This window comes from Staurois parvus, unplaced genomic scaffold (assembly GCF_062004578.1).
Source record: "Staurois parvus isolate SC_StPar_1 unplaced genomic scaffold, SC_StPar_1.0 ptg000019l, whole genome shotgun sequence".
In the NCBI taxonomy this organism is placed as follows: domain Eukaryota; kingdom Metazoa; phylum Chordata; class Amphibia; order Anura; family Ranidae; genus Staurois; species Staurois parvus.
This window is the reverse complement of record NW_028317815.1, coordinates 25313955-25333587: the sequence shown is the minus strand read 5'-3', so window position 1 is coordinate 25333587 and position 19633 is coordinate 25313955. Positions and strand designations below refer to the sequence as shown.

The 19633-nt window shown below is 40.0% G+C and overlaps 1 protein-coding gene across 5 annotated transcripts in view; it reads left to right on the top strand.

The window, feature by feature from the left end:
- CACNA2D1 (calcium voltage-gated channel auxiliary subunit alpha2delta 1) overlaps positions 1 to 19633 on the top strand; it is an 857854-nt gene that overhangs the window by 182425 nt on the left and 655796 nt on the right. The window lies entirely within an intron of this gene.

The window sequence follows — 19633 nt, the reverse complement described above, 5'->3', positions numbered from 1 at the left end:
CTCAGCAAGTGCCCAGCACAGCTCCTTGGACATATCATTTTGAATTGCTGAGGAGAACACTGCTCTAGGCTTGCCGCAGGTCATTTGACCAGAGGCTTAGTCAAAAAGTAATGTAATCTTTGCTGAATAGGAAAAAAAATCTAACTTGAACTCTTATCTTCCCCTCACATGACCTAAGGACTCCAAAGGCTGTAATTTTAATTGTACAGTATGTACATATGTAGCCTTAGATGCTCCTATTTCCTTTTTTTCCCTCTGTTTACCCCTTAACCTTTCTCATATGCTTACTTATGTTGGCGAAGTACTAGGAATCTGGCGTGGATGGGCAAATACAACCAACTAGCTCTATTAGGTAGAGACACATTTCTGGGGGCATAAAGTTTAAAGTCCTATGGTACCACAGTGATTGGTGGACATGGTAAGTGTTCATGGTTTATTGTGACACATCTTTTCATATCTTACAGCATCAGCATTTTTGGCATTCCCCATTGGTCACATACCATCTTAGAGCTGCAAAGTAAATTGGTGTTGGAAGATTTCTTTCCCTCAGACACTTTGATTGCAGATCTTAATGGGGAGAAGGTAGCTATATATGCCCAACACATGTCATCAAGTGCAGGTCCTGCTCTGATTCATGTCTGAAAGTACCTCAACTCAAAGCTACCGGCCCAACTTGTTTTATTAGTACTGGCATGCAAGGAAAAGTTGTCCCTTCTCCCCTGTTCACTCCTCCCCCGATTTATGTCCTCTGTTAGGCAACTTTCATTTTTAATCTCAGTCAATCCCTACAACCTGGTGTATTGCTTCTGGTGCCACTCAAAGTAGAGGTTAAAGCATATCCTTGTGTCCCAGATGTGCAGGCTTGCCAATCCAGAGGGCTAGTAAATGTAAAGAAGAAAGGATCACCGCTTCTGCCGATCAGCCCAGGTGAATAAATGATAAGCAGCAGCCTCAGCCTACATGTCTACACCAAACAACACACCTTGATACATTTCGCCCCGCCCATTGGGCCTTAGACATAGGCTGGGAGCACAGAGCAGGATGAATGCTTTTATGCATCTCAGTCAATCCCTAGATTGTCTTATCTGCATGTTTAACCCCAAAGACATCAATATTAAAGGACTAAAGAACTTTAACAAATATATCATATTTACAAGATTCCTCTGTGATGTCAGGTAACAATACAATGCTTTGGTTAGAAGAGAGGCTCCTTATTTCTAGATAAAGATTATACTTGCATGAATTTATACAAATTAAACATCATTACAGTACTGCCGGAGAGGTAAAAGTATTGTATATAATAGTGAGAATCAGATCATTGTATCATTTACCCTTTGTTCTCAAATCCCAAAAATCAAGCAATAACCCCTGAAGACGTAATTCAACCTCAGACTCAACCCCTGCTTGTGCCTGGGTTGCCCTTAAAGCCCACATCACTGATAAAATTAGCAAGATTCTAAAAGATTATGGCAATGTAACAACAAATCTAGAGACCATTAATGACACATTTTATAGCTGTGGCATCTTTTCAAAATATTATTTGCCTCATCTTACAGATGTGGACTTTGAGATTCTGAATGCTAAAATTGGGAAGAAAGGTAAAAGGGTCCTTGCACTTCATGCAAGGTTCACTTATTTATAGAAGACCTCTCCTTATTTAAATTCACTACACTATACTGTGAAAAACCACCCATGACTGGAAAAAGTAAAGTAAAGTTAATATACTTGCCTTCTTTTCCCAGATGTCACCTTTTAACATAAGGGAATGCAGAGTACCTGAAATTTTGCAAGATGACACTACCATTGCAGTGGTATATATATATATATATATTTATATATATATATATATATTGCTTTTTTTTATTTTTATTTAAGCGATCACATAATCTCTGATCTTAGCTGCATAGGGGCTTAGAGAGGCAGAGAAACAGCAGAACACTGATCTACCTAGTGAATGGCTGCCCGGGGGGAGGGGGGGTGACGGCACAAATCTGACCATTGGAGGACAGGCAGGCTGTTCTCCTGCACAGCCTGAATGGATGTGCTCTCATGCCTGACGTGGTCAGTTTGAAATAGGAAAAATAGGAAAGCAGGGGCACTAGTAGAATCAATACGTGTTTTACACAAAGGAAGCAATACAAAGAGTACTGGATAGTTTTTAACAAAAGTACATGGTACAACAGACACATAGCAGGAATATTAAAAGTTGGGGTAACATACAATTAAACTAACCCCCACCCACAGGTGCTATTTGATACTTTACTGATGCAAATTAGGATGGTGGAGGGGCCCTCATTGAATAAACATACCTTGTTATTTGGGTGCAGGGTCCTCTTTGAATTAGCATTTAAACTGGAAGAACACCTCTGTCCCTGATGGCCCATAAGGCCTTAATAAAAAAAAAAACAGAAGGAAATGGCAATGCATGTCCAGTATGTCCTTGTTTTTCTTAGTTTATTGCAACAACAGTCTTAAATGATAGCATTTGTTTGTCAGTCACTAAACAATCTTCCATGGGATATTACTATCTAAATTAACAAAACTTTTTTTAAAAACCATAATCAGGTATGAACTTTTCAACCCTTTGAATCACCTAGAACTAGGGATGCTCCAATATCGCTGTCCATATCAGTGCCGATATTGAGTATTTTTATGAGCACTAATAAATACTAATAAATCAGAATCCCCAGCCACAGGGAGGTTTCCCGCACAGTTTCTGTGTGAACTTGGGCTATGACAAGCCCGGGTTCATACAGGAGCAGTGGGGAAACCTCATGTTATTTGGACAGGAATCTTACCGTATTCCTGTTCAAATCACATGCCATTCTTTGGGGTGCAATTTGCGTCCATACATTTTGTATGGACGCAAATTGTACCGCAAAGTATCGATACTTGATATCAGCAAGTACCGAAAGTATCTGTACTTGTACTTGCCGATCAAAAAAGGGTAACGGTGTATTCCTACCTAGAACATATATGCAGATAAGGAGTCTTGACTCTAATGTTCCTAGGCTAACCAATGACTCAGATAGTGTTAAACCAACTGGCTAAATTTTACAACAATGAAACTTGTATTTTCAGGAGAAGAGTTCTACAATGGCAACCTCCAAATTTCCATCAGCAAAAGTTTATTTTAATGTTTCATTACAAATTAAATAAATTATTGCATTGAACTCCATGGAGAGATTTGGAAAGCTTGGTCCCCTTGGAATTAAATACCTTGTTTCACATTACACTGTACCCAGTGATTGTAATTAATACAGTGGGGATCGAACGTTTGGGCACCCCAGCTAAAAATTTGTATTAATGGGCATAAAGAAGCCAAGGAAAGATGGAAAAATCTCCAAAAGGAATCAAATTACAGATTAGACATTCTTATAATATGTCAACAAAAGTTAGATTTTATTTCCATCATTTACACTTTCAAAATAACAGAAAACAAAAACAATGGCGTCTGCAAAAGTTTGGGCACCCTGCAGAGTTAATATCTTGTACTGCCCCCTTTGGCAAGTATCACAGCTTGTAAACGCTTTTTGTAGCCAGCCAAGAGTCTTTCAATTCTTGTTTGAGGTATCTTTGCCCATTCTTCCTTACAAAAGTCTTCCAGTTCTTTGAGATTTCTGGGCTGTCTGTCACGCACTGCTCTTTTAAGGTCTATCCATAGATTTTCAATTATGTTGAGGTCAGGAGATTGTGAAGGCCATGGCAAAACCTTCAGTTTACGCCTCTTGATGTAATCCCCCGTGGATTTCGAGGTGTGTTTAGGATCATTATCCATTTGTAGAAGCCATCCTCTCTTTAACTTCAGCTTTTTCACAGATAGCATCAAGTTACCATCCAAAATTTGCTGAAATTTTATTGAATCCATTTTTCCTTCTACTCGTGAGATGTTCCCTGTGCCACTGGCTGCAACACAACCCCAAAGCATGGTTGATCCAACCTCATGCTTAACAGTTGGACAGAGGTTCTTTTCATTAAATTCTGTGCCCCTTCTTCTCCAAACGTACCTTTACTCATTCCGGCCAAAAAGTTCAATTTTAACCTCTTCGGTCCACAGAACTTGTTTCCAAAATGCATCAGGCTTGTCTATATGTTCATTTGCAAAGTTCAAACGATGATTTTTGTGGTGAGGACGTAAAAGAGGTTTTCTTCTGATGACTCTTCCATGAAGACCATATTTGTACAAGTATCTCTTTATAGTGGAATAGTGTACCACAACTCCAGTGTCTGCCAGATCTTTCTGGAGGGATCGTGCAGTCAAACATGGGTTTTGAATTGTTTTTCTCACAATCCTGCGAGCTGTTCTGTCTGATATTTTTCTTGGTCTTCCAGATCTTGCTTTAACTTCCACTGTTCCTGATGACTGCCATTTCTTAATTACATTCCGAACAGAGGATATTGACATCTGAAAACGCTTTGCTATCTTCTTATAGCCTTCTCCAGCTTTGTGAGCGTCAACTATTTTCAGTTTCAGTTTTCTAGACAACTGCTTAGAAGAACCCATGGTGCTGATTGTTGGGGCAAGGTCAGAAGAGTCTGGGCATTTAAAACCTTTGAGATTGACATCACCTGGTCTTCCCAGATGATGATTGAGAACAATCCATGACACTGGCAGGTCTCAGCTTTGCAAAGGGGCCAAAATTTTGCAGACGCCATTTTTTTGTTTTCTGTTATTTTGAAAGTGTAAATGATGGAAATAAAATCTAACTTTTGTTGACATATTATAAGAATGTCTAATCTGTAATTTGATTCCTTTTGGAGATTTTTCCATCTTTCCTTGGCTTCTTTATGCACATTAATACAAATTTTTAGCTGGGGTGCCCAAACGTTCGATCCCCACTGTAGTTTATCCTTCACTTTTTTTGGAAGCATCATTTTGTATTATAAAAATATTCATATTTTACAGACTAAGACTAATAACGCTGACATCTACCATTTCATACCCTATTGCAAACCCATCCTCTTTCCCTTTTCTTCCCTCTGTAGAGCAATGTTTTGGAAACATCATTGTTTTTCTGTACTTTGAAATCGTTTTACTAAAATTTTAACTTACCACAAAAAAGAAAACCCACAAAATGTTATTGTAAAAAATGAAAACAGAACCACTGTGATGTAAACACAAAAGCTCACTAATCAAGTTTCAACCAGCATAAAAAAATCCCCTGGGATGGCTTGAAATAAAAAGCAAGGGAAATGATTACAGGCACAAATCTCTTTTCTTCTACCCAACACCTGTCTTTTAGGGTCTGAAATACTTGCAGTCGCATTCTAATGAGCTTGTTTCCACAATGCTTGCTTCAATGTGTCCACTAGATTAATTGCTGTAGTTCTTGCAATCACTTTAGTGAGATATAATATAAGCAATATAATGCTATTCTGTATAGTGACAGTTTTAAATTTGCTTTGTGCCTGTAAAATATTTGATGTCATGTTTTCTTTTTAGTGTTAGCTCCTAAAATGAGCACATGAGAATAGATATATGGGGGTTGCCATAGATAGCTTCTCTTTTAAAGGTGCAGGCTCCAGGACTTTGATCTTGGCTTTGAAACTTTAAGCTGACGGCACACCAGTAGGTTTTTAAATGAATGTTTTCATCAGTACATTTGATGACTTGACAAATGATGTTCGAAAAAAACTCCAAAAAGAGTTTGCTTTTAACATTCGATTTTGGTATGAATGGATTTTTCCTGTTAGATGGTCCTTCACTGGAGAAAATTTTCCATCCCGTGCCCTCAAATTTTCTCGGCACTGTGGTTTAAAGTGAACATCAATTTGACCACACTAATGAGTAGAAAACTGACAGAACATTCCTAAAATGAAAAATTTAAAATAAAATTCTACTAGCTTATGGCCAGCTTCATGTTTGCGAGCCACTAATTAGTGCAGTAAGGATCAAAATGACAGCCTTGCTTACACCTTTAATACCAGTTAGCAATGATAGATGACAGGTTCTCTTTAACTCTTATAGCCCATTTCAAAATTCCCTTTTACACCCAACCCCTCCACTTCCCCTGCTCCCCACCCCAACAGAATTTTTTTTCCAACTGTTTTTATTTTGTTTTATGAAACAATACAGGAATAAAACAAAGAAATAATATGACATCATGAGTCACAATAGCTGAGGTATGCAAAAAGAATAAAGTGATTCTAAAGGCATATTTATTTTCTAGAAAATATAACAAACATGTCTATACAGTGGTTTTGCACAGAGCAGCCTGGGTCCCCTGTCGGCACTCCTGGCCCTTCCCTTTTGTCAGGTGCCCCCACAGCACGCAGCTTGCTATGGGGGCACTCGCTACTCTGTGTGTTCTTTCAAACACAGAGCCATGGCTCAGCCTGCCCCTCTATCTTCTCATTGGCTCACTGGCTGTGATTGACAGCAGTGGGCACCAATGGCCCCTGCTTCTGTCTCAGCCAATGAGAAGAGGGAGTCCCAGGATAGCTGAGACTCCAACGCACATACCTGGATCAAGAGGGCTTAGGTGAGTATTGGGGGGGGGGGGGGGCTGGAGGGATGCTGCACAGAGAAGGTTTTTTTTACCTTCATGCATAGAATAGAGCCTTTAGAACCACTCTAAAGATTCTCACAGTGGGATACAAGAATACAGCACTGGGCCAGGGTGTTCACAGACCCAATGAGAAAAAAATGCTAAATTTGAAATATGTCATACATGAAGGTTAGGGAACATAAGGAAAAAGAGACACAAACATTGTTTGGATGGATGTATCATACAGGAAGTTGATAACTCAAATAGCATCAATATTTGTTCAATAAAGACAAAGGGATAAAGATACTGGGGTAGAAAACACCTCCTAATGGACGTGGATAAGCCAGGTCATTAGTTACACAATTATAACTATACAGGTCTAACAAAGAACACCAATGCCACTATTAGGCAAAGCAGGGCTTCTAACCAACAGAAAGGTTTTTAACCACTTCAATATTGTACAGTTTTTACCCCCTTCCTGCCCAGGCCAATTTTCAGCTTCAGCCATTTTTGAGACAGAGTTTTCTTTTGGTGGTATTTAACCACTTCTTTTTTTGTTTTGCTTTATAAATTAAAATAAAACCGAAAATTGTGAAAAAACATGTTTTTCTTAGTTTCTGTTATAAAATTTGCAAATAAATAACCTTTCTTCATAAATTTGGGCCAAAAGTATTCTGCTCTATTTCTTTGGTAAAAAACAACCCAAATCAGTGTATATTCTTTAGTGTGTGAAAGTTGTCGAGTCTACAAACTATGGTATGTACAATATATTTCAAAATTGATCAGTCCTGCTGTACTGACTGCCTGCCCCATTTCTTGAGGCCTTAAAATGCCAAGACAGTAAAAAAAAAAACCAAAAAACAAAATTACTTTTTTACTGCCCAGATGTATAGAGGGCCAAAAACCCAAGATTCACCTTTGGACTTTCAAGGAGCATAAATTACAGGCTATCGCATTTTGAAAGCCCTCGAGCACCAGGACACTGGAAACACCCACAAAATGTCCCCAAAGCAAACACGCCAAGATATTGTTTGAAAGACATAGTAGGAGAGATTTACTAAAACAGGTGCACTCAGAGTCTGGTGGAGCTGTGCATGGTATGGATAAGCTTCTAACCTCAGCTTGTTCAATTAAACTTTGGCAATAAAATGTGGAAGCTGATTGGTTTCTATGCAGAGTTGTACCAGATTTTTCACTCTCCAATTTTAGTGAATAACCCCCAGCAGGAGTGTAGAAATTTTTGAAAAAACTACTTGTCCATGGACTAAATTGGTGCCCCAATCTACTTGTCCCTCATGACAATCTACTTGTCCAGATAAAAAAAAAAAATTTATTTTAACCAAAATTGTATTTAAATCGGAGGTGATATTAGGAATGTCTGGGGCTTTTAAAAACAGAAGGGGCTTTATGGCTACCTGAACGTTTAATTTTTTTAACATTGCGTTGTTTATCTCCTCCTTGCCTGTCTCCAGCACCGCACCTGGGGACTAACAGGAAGGGGAGATACCTTGCAGTGTAATGAGCACCGATTGGCTGTTCCTCAGGAAAAGGGAGTGTCCGCCTTATCATTTATCCCTTTCGCTGCCAGAGCCGTTTATGCATTTTTTGCACAAGTTTAACCACTTCCTGTCCGGCCACTGTGTATAAACGCCAGACGGTGGCAGTGCTGGGGCAGGTTGCCGTTCATAAATGGCGCCCACCATTTTGGATTGAGCACACTCCCTGGGAGCGCGGCACCGCAATCCGGTGCCCACTGTGTCCTCCGGTCGAACACCGATCACTGTACAGGACCTCTGTGTGAGGTCCCGATCATGTGATCACTGATTGGCCAATCATTGATCACATGAATAGGTGTAAGCAAGATGTCAATTCTGACATCATTGCTTACTACGTTTGAAATCTGTGAATGATAACAGAGATCACATTGTACAGGGCTATTCTCAACAGTCTTGTACCATGTGACAAGTTGTGACCAATCACAGCTCACACAATATTTCTTAATGGCTGCAACAATGCAGCCAGAGAGAAGGAGAAATTATTGCTTTTACAGCCTTTATGGGTGTAAAAGCAATCAGTGTAAAAAAAAAACTGTACTGCTAGGGTGACAGTATGTTAAAAAAAAAACACAAATAATAATATAAAAAAAAAAATACAAATCTAAAAAAAGTTTTAAAAATGGTTAAAAAATCATTTTAGGCCTGAAGGTTACATAAAACCCCCTAACATTACATATTTTCTGAAAGCAGAGCCCCTAGAGAATAAAATAGTGGTAGTTCCAATTTTTTATGTTGTATGTTATTACCGGAAAATTTCATAAATAAGTTAATTTTAGGGCACAAAAAAGCAATAAAGTACCCTATTTTTTTGTAATATAATAGATGAGGTTGCATCGAGTAAATAGATATTTAACTTGTCAAACCTTAAATTTGTGCTCACTCGTGAAATGGCGACGAACGTCAGTACCCTACATTTTTTAGAGGTCAACACTTTGAAAGCTCCTTATAAGTCATCAGTTCAGCGTTATGGAGGAGGTCTGGTGCTAGAATTATTGCTCTCAATCTGGCGTGCGCGGCGATATGTGACGTGTATCACAGTCGACGTTTTCTTGTGCAGGCGCCCCAGTGTGTGCATTTACATTTGTACATGTGTATATGTGGGGGTGGGGAGCCTCAATTTTTTGGGGGGTGATGGTATCTGCTTGGGTGTAACTTTAATTTTTTACAATAAAAAAAAACCTGTTTTTTTTTTTACTTTTTTTTTCATCAGATAGGGGACAAAGTTTGGTGATAGGTTCTCGTTATTGAAGCATCCAGGGTCTAAAAGACCCTGCATGTCTCCCCTGTGCTCCACTGAATTTAATGCGGTGCATGTATATAGTATAGTGATACCAAATGTTTGAGACCTTTTCACAGCCTAGTCACACAGAGAGGTCCACAGTCCAATGAGCAACTTCAAGCTTTCTAGGGGCATAAATTACGCATCTAATTTCCTGACTACCTATCACATTTTAGGAGGCACTAGAGCACCAGGACAGTAGATCACCCACAAAATTACCACATTTTGGAGAGTAAACAACCCAAGGTATTAAGACCCATGGTGGGTTTTTTGAAGACTTCATTTTATTGCCAAATGTTTTTCGAAAATGCAGAAAGAAAATGAAAATTATTTCTTTTACACAACATGACCAATTTATTAAGATATTTCCCCCACACAGCATAGGCTACTTAGAATTACACCCCCAAACACATTCTGCTATTTCACCTGAGTATGGCAATACTACATGTGTGAGTCTTTTTTACTGTCTGGACTGATTGGGTACTGGACATTCTGGGCATTGTATCTTGTGTAGCACACAAATCACCCAATTGTGTCAAAACCAATGTACTATAATGGCCACCCCTATACTAGAGGTCAAGAAATATATTGTAGTGTAGTGTCACCTATAGCAGCCTCAGTTCCTATAATCCAAACAAGCCTAGTCTACTGGCACATGACTGCCCATTCAGTTCAGGCCACAGGAAGAAACATGTTCAGCAAACAGGCAAAGGATCGGTGTAGGCAACAGGCAGTAACATGGTCAATAAACAGGCCAGGGTTAATACAGGCAGCAGGCAACACCATACTGGTGTGGCTGTGATCAGGGACACTGTAACTGGTGTGGCGGTGATCAGGGACAGTATGACTGGTGTGGTGGTGCTTAGGGACAATATGACTGGTGTGGCAATGATCATGGACATGGGGACTGGTATAATGGTGATCAGGGACATAGTAACTGGTGTGGCAGTGATTAGGAACACTGTAACTGGTGTGGTTTGGATCAGAGAAAATATGACTAGCACAAGTGGGTGGTGATGATTAGGGACACTGTGATTGTACTAATTTGATTAAGGACACTGTGAGTGGGTGGTGGTGATTCAAGACACTGTGAGTGGGCAGCATTCATTAGGGACACTGACTGGTGCAGCATTGATAAGGAATACTGGCTTGCGTGGCAGTGATTAGGAACACTGTGAGCTGACGGCGGTGATTAGGGACACTGTGAGTTGGTGGCAGTGATTAGGGACAATGGCTGGTGCACCGATGGTTAAGGATACTTACTGGTGCAGTGTTGAATAGGTACACTGTGAGTGGGCTGCAGTGATTAGGGACACTATAAGTGGACTGTGGAGATTATACTGTTGTGGCGGTGATCAGAGAGAATGGCTTGCTGCACTGACCTACAGTGATATCAGAGCAGCCCGCCATTGCACATGATCACTGCCACAGCAGTACGATGTCATAGTGCCACTTGCTCTGGTGACAGTATGTCCAAAAAAATGTTTTTTTGTAATTTTTGTAAGTCTTTTTTTACATACTGTCACCACGGCAGTGCAGGTTTTTTTTCTTTTGATGATCACTGTAATAAGCAATCAGTAACACTGTTCAACTGTTTAACACTGTTCAACGGTTTCATTCATGAAACCATTGCTTACTTCTATTATGCTGTGATTGGTCACAGCTATCACATGGTACAGTACTGCTGTGATTGGTCCTGGTACCATGTGATTGTTGTGACCAGTCAGAGAGCTCATACAGTAGTAAGCAAGGTATCATGAATGACAACCTTGTTTACTACTATAACTGTGATTGCTGTGATTGGTCACAGTGATCACATAGTACTAGGGCCGCTTGCAGAAGTCCAGACTATGCATACACAATATTTGTGCACAAAGTAAGAGAAGTGCTTATATTCAATATAAAGATGAGATAATGTTTTAGTGAGACCCAACCAATGAAAAATCTTTAACCACATAACTTTTAACATGAACTTTTTTTAGAATTTTTAAAGAAAAATTATTTTTAAAATACACTTTCACTGATGGACTGGCTGAGCAAAGTTTTTTTAGAAATCAATCATTTAACTGTATCAGGTAATTTCCATGGATTAATTAATCTAACCATTAATAGATACATATTATGATTTCTGTGACAATCTAAATTGCTGCCTTGGGCCTCATTCACAAAGGGCATATCACACCATATGTCTGTGCAGGGATGTGCTTTCCTGCACAGTCCCATTGAAGTCTATAGGGACACAGAGGCTGTGTCCCATTATGACATCCGCGAGGGTTCATGTGTCTGTGTCCATGCAGCAGTTGCGTGTCTATAGACTTCAACAGTACCTCATGCACAGAGGTGCAAAGAACACCTGTGCACCACCGTGCGGGAAAACCACGACCCTGAACAGGTGTATGTACTGTATGCCATGTGTGACCGATGCCTTATTTAGCAGGGTCTAATTTTTAAAAAGTGATCTTTTGACAGATTATTTTAGTTTTGCCTATTTATAACGTTACTCTGGACAATTCCCCAACTTACATTTATTGTATTTCAACAGAGAAGAAAATAATCTTGCAAATGCAGCAATTTTAAGAAATATGGGCCCCGGGTGGGAACATTATCTGCTGCCTGACTTTAATCAGTCATTGCTAACAATCTAATTGGCCCTCCCCCCTTTTACAGATTAAGAGAGAAGCTGTGGATAGAGGTTTTCTCCCTGTGGACTCCCTCCCCTACACGTTTATTTTCCTCTTTCTCCTTTTCCTTTTTCCAGCACATTTCTTCTACAGTATATTACTGTATCTTCGTCCTACTTTCTTACACTTTTCCTTCTTAAAATATGTACATATGAATTGTAGGTAAGCAAGTGAAGCTTTTCCTTACAGGCTGCACACTCCCTGTGTAGGTAAACTACAGAAAAGTTACCCAAACAAGGTTTAGTGCTGGTTCACATATATGCAGATTGGATGCGGTTTGAACCAGTGAACAACTACTGTATCAATTAGCTGTGAAACGTGAGCTTCAATCTCTCACTGCACATGTGTGAATCAGCTCTTACTTAGTATGTTGATTGGATGGTGTGACAGACCCAACAGGGACAGGGGCTTTTGGAGGGGACTGCAATCTAGCCTCTTGCCTACTGACCATGGCCCTGACATCTGAGGGGGCTATATTATATTTAATGTGTGCCGGGGGGGGGGACCTTTGGAGTAGTTTACTCGGGATTGAAGTCCATGTCTCCCCAAAACACACAAACTCTGAGAACTGGAGGACCAACATACAGATTTGGGGTCTCTGTGCCCAAACTATCATTGACTGCTTCAACCTCCCTCCTCGATGTAATTAGAAAAACGACCTGATGTGAGGACTCTTGCTCTAATGTGTTTATTAGGTGTTATGTATTTACTATCTTCTCCCATTGTGTGCCTCCTAGGTGTGCATTCCCATTGATAATTGAGTCACCTTTTGTGGGTCTCTTGGCAAGTCCTCTTGGAGGCTCCTACATGATGAGATTACACTGATGTCAGCTTTACCTCGTTATCCAATCAGTGTGGGATGTAATATTTGTTTTATTGTTCGTGTGGGGGCACTGCCCCTATTTCTGGAGTGTATAAAAACCTGATTTTTGTTCAAAAAAAGAGTTCCAGTTTAGCATCTAAGCTAGTCTCGTCTAGTCTTGGGTGCGATGACCAGCTATAATATCTTGGTCCTGTGTCCCAGTGGCGCGGAAGCGGTTCTCTGATTGAATCACCCAATCTGGGTGACAGGCGTTCTGTCACATTTGGTGGCAAGCAGTGGGATGCTTCTGGAAGGCTGGAACGTCCAAACCACCATCAAGATCTGAGGTCCGGTTAGTAGGAGAGGAGAGGTACAGACGCCAGCCACCATAAAAGAGGAATTTGTAAGGAGAGTGCAAGAGATGAAAGTGCAGCACAGAGGACCAGTGCCAGTGCAGGTCCTGCTGGGATGGTATGTCTATGTCCGCTGACAACTCTAGAAGGAAGCACTAGTCTGAGAGCAGCGCTGCCAAGGAAAAATTCTCCTCTCCATCCAGGAAAGGTACTGGTTGCAGTACGAAGTGCGGGTGCTGTTATTGGGGAACAACCACACAAGGAGTGGACAGCTGAGATGTGGCTGGATGAAAGCTACAGAGTCCTCCTCCCCAGCAGCAGTTACACTGTCTGGGAGAGGAAGTGGTCATCCTCCCTCCCCAGCGGCAGTTCCACAGTCGGGGAGAAGAGGTGGTCATCCTCCCTACCCTGCTGCAGTTCAGGGACTCGTAAGGAAGTCTGGGAGTCCAGCAGATGGAGCAGCCGGCTCATCTCCCCAGCAGCAGTTCCACAGTCTAAGAGAAGAGGTGGTCATTCTCCCTCCCCAGTGGCAGTTCCACAGTCTAAGAGAAGAGGTGGTCATTCTCCCTCCCCAGTGGCAGTTCCACAGTCCAGGAGAGGAGGCGGTCAGCCTCCATCCCCAGCGGCAGTGTGGTGACTTGGGAGAGGAAGAAGTCATCCTCCCTCCCCAGCAGCAGTTCCACAGTCAGGGAGAAGAGGTGGTCATCCTCCCTCTCCAGCAGCAGTTCCACAGTCTGGGAGAGGAGGTGGTCAGCCTCCATCTCCAGTGGCAGTGTGGTGACTTGGGAAAGGAAGAAGTCATCCTCCCTCCCCAGCGGCAGATCCACAGTCTGGGAACAGAGGTGGTTGTCCTCCCTCCCCAACAGTCAGCCAGCATGGAGGAAACTGTATTCCTTCCCCAGCAAAGATCCGTGCACCTGGGAGACAGTATCAGAGAAATGTCATCCCCGAAAACAGGATGAGGGTATGGTAAATGGAGCAGTCGGCTTATCTCTGCAGCGGCAGATCCTCAGTCTTGGAGAGGAGGTGGTCATCCTCCCTCCCCAGCAGCAGACCCACAGTCTGGGAGAGGAGGTGGTTGTCTTTCTTCTCCAGCGGCAGTTCCACAGTCCAGGAGAGGAGGTGGTCGTCCTCCCTCTCCAACAGTCAGCCAAAGTGGAGGATGTGGGGTCCCCAGCTGAAGCGCTAGCCTTATTGTAGGCTTACCTGTAGGTACAAAACGGCAAAGGAAATTTACTATCACTTTAATCACTTGACCTCTGGAAAGCTTACTACTTTCATGACCAGGCCATTTACTGCGATTCAGCACTGTGCTATTTTAACTGGCAATTGCATGGTCATGCAACACTGTACGCAAATTAAATTTATATAATTTTATTTACACAATTAGAGATTTCTTTTGATGGTATTTTTTTTTATTATTATTATACAAATGAAAAAAGGCCAAACATGTTGTATAAAAAACAATACTTTCTACTGTCTGTTATAAAAAAAAATCTAATTTCTTCATAAATTTAAGCCAAAATGTATTCTGCTACATGTGTTTGGTAAAACAAAATGACAATATGTGTATATTAATTATATGTATATAATATTATAGTATCTACAAACAATGGTGTATATATACTGGAATTTATTCAGCTATAGACGATATACTGTAATGGCGGTGATCAGCTACTGATAGTGGGACTGTGATAGGGTGATGGTTAATCTGACGCTAATGGGTACTAACTGGGAGGGTTACTATCTGACACTGACATTGCTAGTGACATTAATACAGTGATCAGTGATACTTTAATAATATACACTGGTTGGGAAGGGGTTAACATGTAAGGGCAATCACAGGGTTAACTGTGTGCCTAACAGTGTTTAATGTTTGCTGCTTTTACTTCCTGATCTGGCTATTTTTTTCTCTCAGCTTTTAAGGGAGAAGAAACAGCCAGATCACTGTTCCATATGCAGAGTTTTGAAGTTTTTATAAACACAAAATTTTCTGTGATTGGACACAGTCTATCACCAGATTTCAGCTGAAATAATTGGCTGAAATCTGCTGCCAAACTCGTGTTGTGTCCAATCACAGCACAGGTCATCAGGGGGCGCACACACATAAGCGGTTAACCCTTTCTGTGTAGTACATTTTGCCTTTTTCCTGGAGTTCAGCTTTAATCATAGAACTTACAGTTTGTTTTTTTTAAGTAAAGGTTATATTATTATTGCTGTATATTGTGATTATTCAGAAATCTATTCATGCAGCCTTGTAAAATTACTGACACATACAGCAGGGTATGTACAGTGGGTGGTAAGAGATCTTCCTGTCCTCACTAAATCATATGGGAGAGCTGCTATTCGAATGCAGCAAACACAGGAAGGCTTGTTCTCTTTGTTGGGGAGAATGGTGAGGAATTGAAAAATGATTGAAAAGATCTCTTTGTGCAATAATAAGTAATTCTTACATTCAGTAATGTTCAATATTGCTCGGTTGTTAACCCCTGCATGGCCTGATGACTGCAAGAGATCCTTGGGACTCAGGTTTGTATTTTATGAGTTATTTACGGCTACTTAGAACATTTCATCATCTATAAAATGTGCAGGAATGTGTTACTAGTCCTATTCTTCTACAGCATGTGACTCATTCTGAAAATGAAATGATAAAACGTAAATCTGTCTGTGCTTCCATACATGGATTAAATGTTTTATGATAATGCAAATTGGCTTTAGATGGCAAATGAATGTGACATGACACATCACTGCTCGTGTGTACTACAATCTATTCATTTACTCTTTCATCCTAACTCCTACAGCTGTGTAATATATCAACCCACTCTTTCTGTGCTGTAACTACTTATGTTCTGTTCATTCCTCAAGTTGGATTGCTTCAGATTTAAAGCAAGCTTATCTACTTGCCTGTTAATCTACTCCTATCTATCTATCTATCTATCTATCTATCTATCTATCTATCTATCTATCCATCCATCCATTTACTCAGAAAGTATGAATGACAAATGCTTATTATGTCCAGTTATACATATCAGGCATATTTCCAAGCAAATACAAAGATGACACGCATATATTGAGCTGTTATACCCTCCACAGGATTTGAATTTCTCTCCATCCATGTGATATTTACACCTGTTTTTCATATCCATTAAATCTATGGACCAAAGATGCACAATGCTGTTACAAAGAAGCTCTTGTAGTTTTTGGGAGCTTCATGCAGCAGATAAGTGACACATTGCTCAGCTGTAAGCAGGCCCATTGAGAAAAAATTAGCTCATCTTGAGCTTTCACTCACTTTGGGAATCACACAACAAAAGGCTCAGGTGTGCATGAGGGCTTACTCACTTTTCTCCTCAATAACTCACTTCGGAACTTGAGGTCTATGAAATAGTTCACATGTGCTTGCCCAAAGCTTAGGGAACAGTGACTGTGTCGGTCTTCAAGACATAAAATGCAAACAATGAGAAACTTGTTTTCATCTGCATCTGCAATGGGATTAATTTGTGCAAACTGGCATGTTTTTCTCAACTCCTTGTCACCGAGGGTACGCAGATATGTGGCCTCTGGGCAGTTTTGCCTTGGCAATGCGGAGCCCCATATTTGCGTACCCAATGTAAACAAAAGATGTGCTGAGACCTCGTGCACTGCGCACTCCCGGCACATTTACTGGTGCCTAACGGAAAGGTCCTTATTGCTACTTGCAGTTGGGAGCTTTCCAATCATGTGGCCTCCGTGAGAGCCAATAAGGGCAGTCACATGACCCTAAACCCTGCCCTGCCTCCCGGCATCACAAACCCCTTAAACAGCTGGGGGCACCAAGGGGTTAAGAAAACAGACATCGAAATTTGTCCGGTTCAGCAGTTCAGTTGTCCAGTTCACTTGAATTTCGATATGTGTGTATCCCTTTCTCTTCAACAGAAGCTGGTTATTAGACTGGCTTCTGTCAAACCGTCTTGTTGGAAAACCAGCATTCAGAATACAAGAGCAGAGATGGGCGAGATTTCCGCATCCATATAGCTTGTATGGATAAGAGAATCTGTCAGTTTTTTCTTTTTTTTTTTTGCTCAACCCGCTGGTTGAATGAAAAAAAAAACATGTACACCCAGTTTAACTCTTTAAGCTTAAAATGACATAAACTGACTAATAATCAACCCATAATGGCCTAAAAGGTCAACATTTGTGGTCAGTGTAAAGCCTAAAATAATGGGCCACAACTCTTTGTCTTTTGTTAGAACATCTGCAGAAAATATTCTGTATATACATTTAGCTTGACAAAGAATGTGGTTTGCTTGAAAATGTTGCTTACCAAGAAAATGTAATTTGTATAACTGTACTTGGATTTACAAGAGCAATTTAAATATTTATGCACTACAAATCCTTTCATTCTTTCTATCTATCTATCTATCTATCTATCTATCTATAGTTAGTTGTGCTGAAAAGTTTGCATACCCTGGCAGAAATCGTGAAATTTTGGCATTGTTATTGAAAGTATTATTGATAATGCCCAAAAAAATGTCTTATTTAACCACTTCCAGTCCGGACACTTTTACCCCCTTCCTGACCAGGGCAATTTTCAGCTTTCAGCGCTATCACACTTTGAATGACAATTGTGCGGTCATGTAATACTGTACGCAAATGAATTTTTTACCATTTTTTTTGAGACAGATAAAGCTTTATTTTGGTGGTATTTATTCACTGCTGGGATTTTTATTTTTTTTGCTATGTAAATGAAAAAGTCCAAAAATTTTGAAAAAAAGTTTTTTTTATAAAATTTTGCAAGTAATATTTCATCATAAATCTTGGCCGAAATGTATTCCGTTATCTTTTTAGTAAAAATAAAAATCCAAATATTAGTTTATAACCAAAAATTATAATTTTTAAACATTTTTTTTTACATTTTTTCTTTTTTTTTTTACATACTGTCACACTAGCAGTACCATGGTGACACTGTACTACTTGTGGGGGGTGATGCTTTTTTTTTTTTTACACGGATTGCTTTTACACCCATATAGGATGTAAAAGCAATAATTTCTCTTTCTCTCTGTCTGCATTCTTGCAGTCATTGAAAAGTACTGAGTGAGCTGTGATTGGTCACAGCTTGTCACATGGTACAAGACTGTTGTGAATAGCCCTGTACCATGTGACCTCTGTGATCATTCACAGATTTCACACGTAGTAAGCAATGATATCACAAGTGACATCTTGCTTGCTACTTTGCATGTGATCACTGATTGGCCAATCAGTGATCACATGATCAGGACCTCGTACAGAGGTCCCGTCCGACGATCTGTGTTTCAGTCGGGAAGTGGTTAAGGATAGTGATAATATAATCCATTTATTATCACATACTATAGTTGTTTGGCTGCTTTTTAAATCATAATGATAACAGAAATAACCCAAATGGCCCTGATCAAAAGTTTACATATCCTGTTATGTCTGGCCTTGGTACAGACACACAAGGTGACACACAGGTTAAAATGATGAACAAAGATTAATTTCCCACACCTGTGTTTTTTTAAGTTGCAATTAGTTTATGTGAATAAATAGTCAATGAGTCTGTTGGCTCTTACATGGATTCACTGAGCAGATACTGAGGCTAGATACTGAGCCATGGGGATCAGAAAATGACTATCAAAAGAACTGCATAACAAAGTAATGGAGCTTTATAAAGATGGAAAAGTATAAAAAAAAGATATCCCAAACCTTGAACATGCCAGTCAGTACTGTTCAATCATTTATTAAGAAGTGAGAAATTTGGGGATCTCTTTATACCAAGTCAAGTACAGGTAAACCAAGAAAGAATGCAGCCCCAGCTGCCAGAAGAATTGATTGGTATACAAAGAAAAACCCACAGGTAGCCTCAGAAAAAAACAAGCTGCACTGGAAAAAACAACTGTGGTTGTTTTGGAAAAGCACAATACAATGATGAAGGAGCACAATACATCACAGGTCTTTTGACAGTTCTTTTCTGCTCCCCATGGCTCAGTATCTAGCCTGCTCATTGCATCCATGTGAGAGCTAACAAACTCATTGATTATTTATCCGCAGACGCTAATTGCAATTTAAAAAGCCACAAATGTGGAAAATTAACCTTTAATTGCCATTTTGACCTGTGTGTGTGTGTGTCACCTTGTGTGTCTGTACAAGTGCCAAACATTCAAGGGTATGTAAACTTTTAATCAGGGCCATTTGGGTGATTTCTGTCATCATTATGATTTAAAAAGGAGCCAAACAACTATGTGATAATACATTGCTTTATTTTCAAAGATAGATAGATATACTGTAAATAGAGAGAGAGTGAGAGAGCAAAATAAATTGTATATATTATAAGTATAATAGAAATTTAATTGAAAATAATTTAAAGGACTTGCATAGACACACTAAGAAAGTGTTCTCAGAGAATTGCTGTGGGCAAATATAAGGGCTACAGACGTGTGTTTTGCATATTAGTGCACATATTTTTATCAATGCATTCAG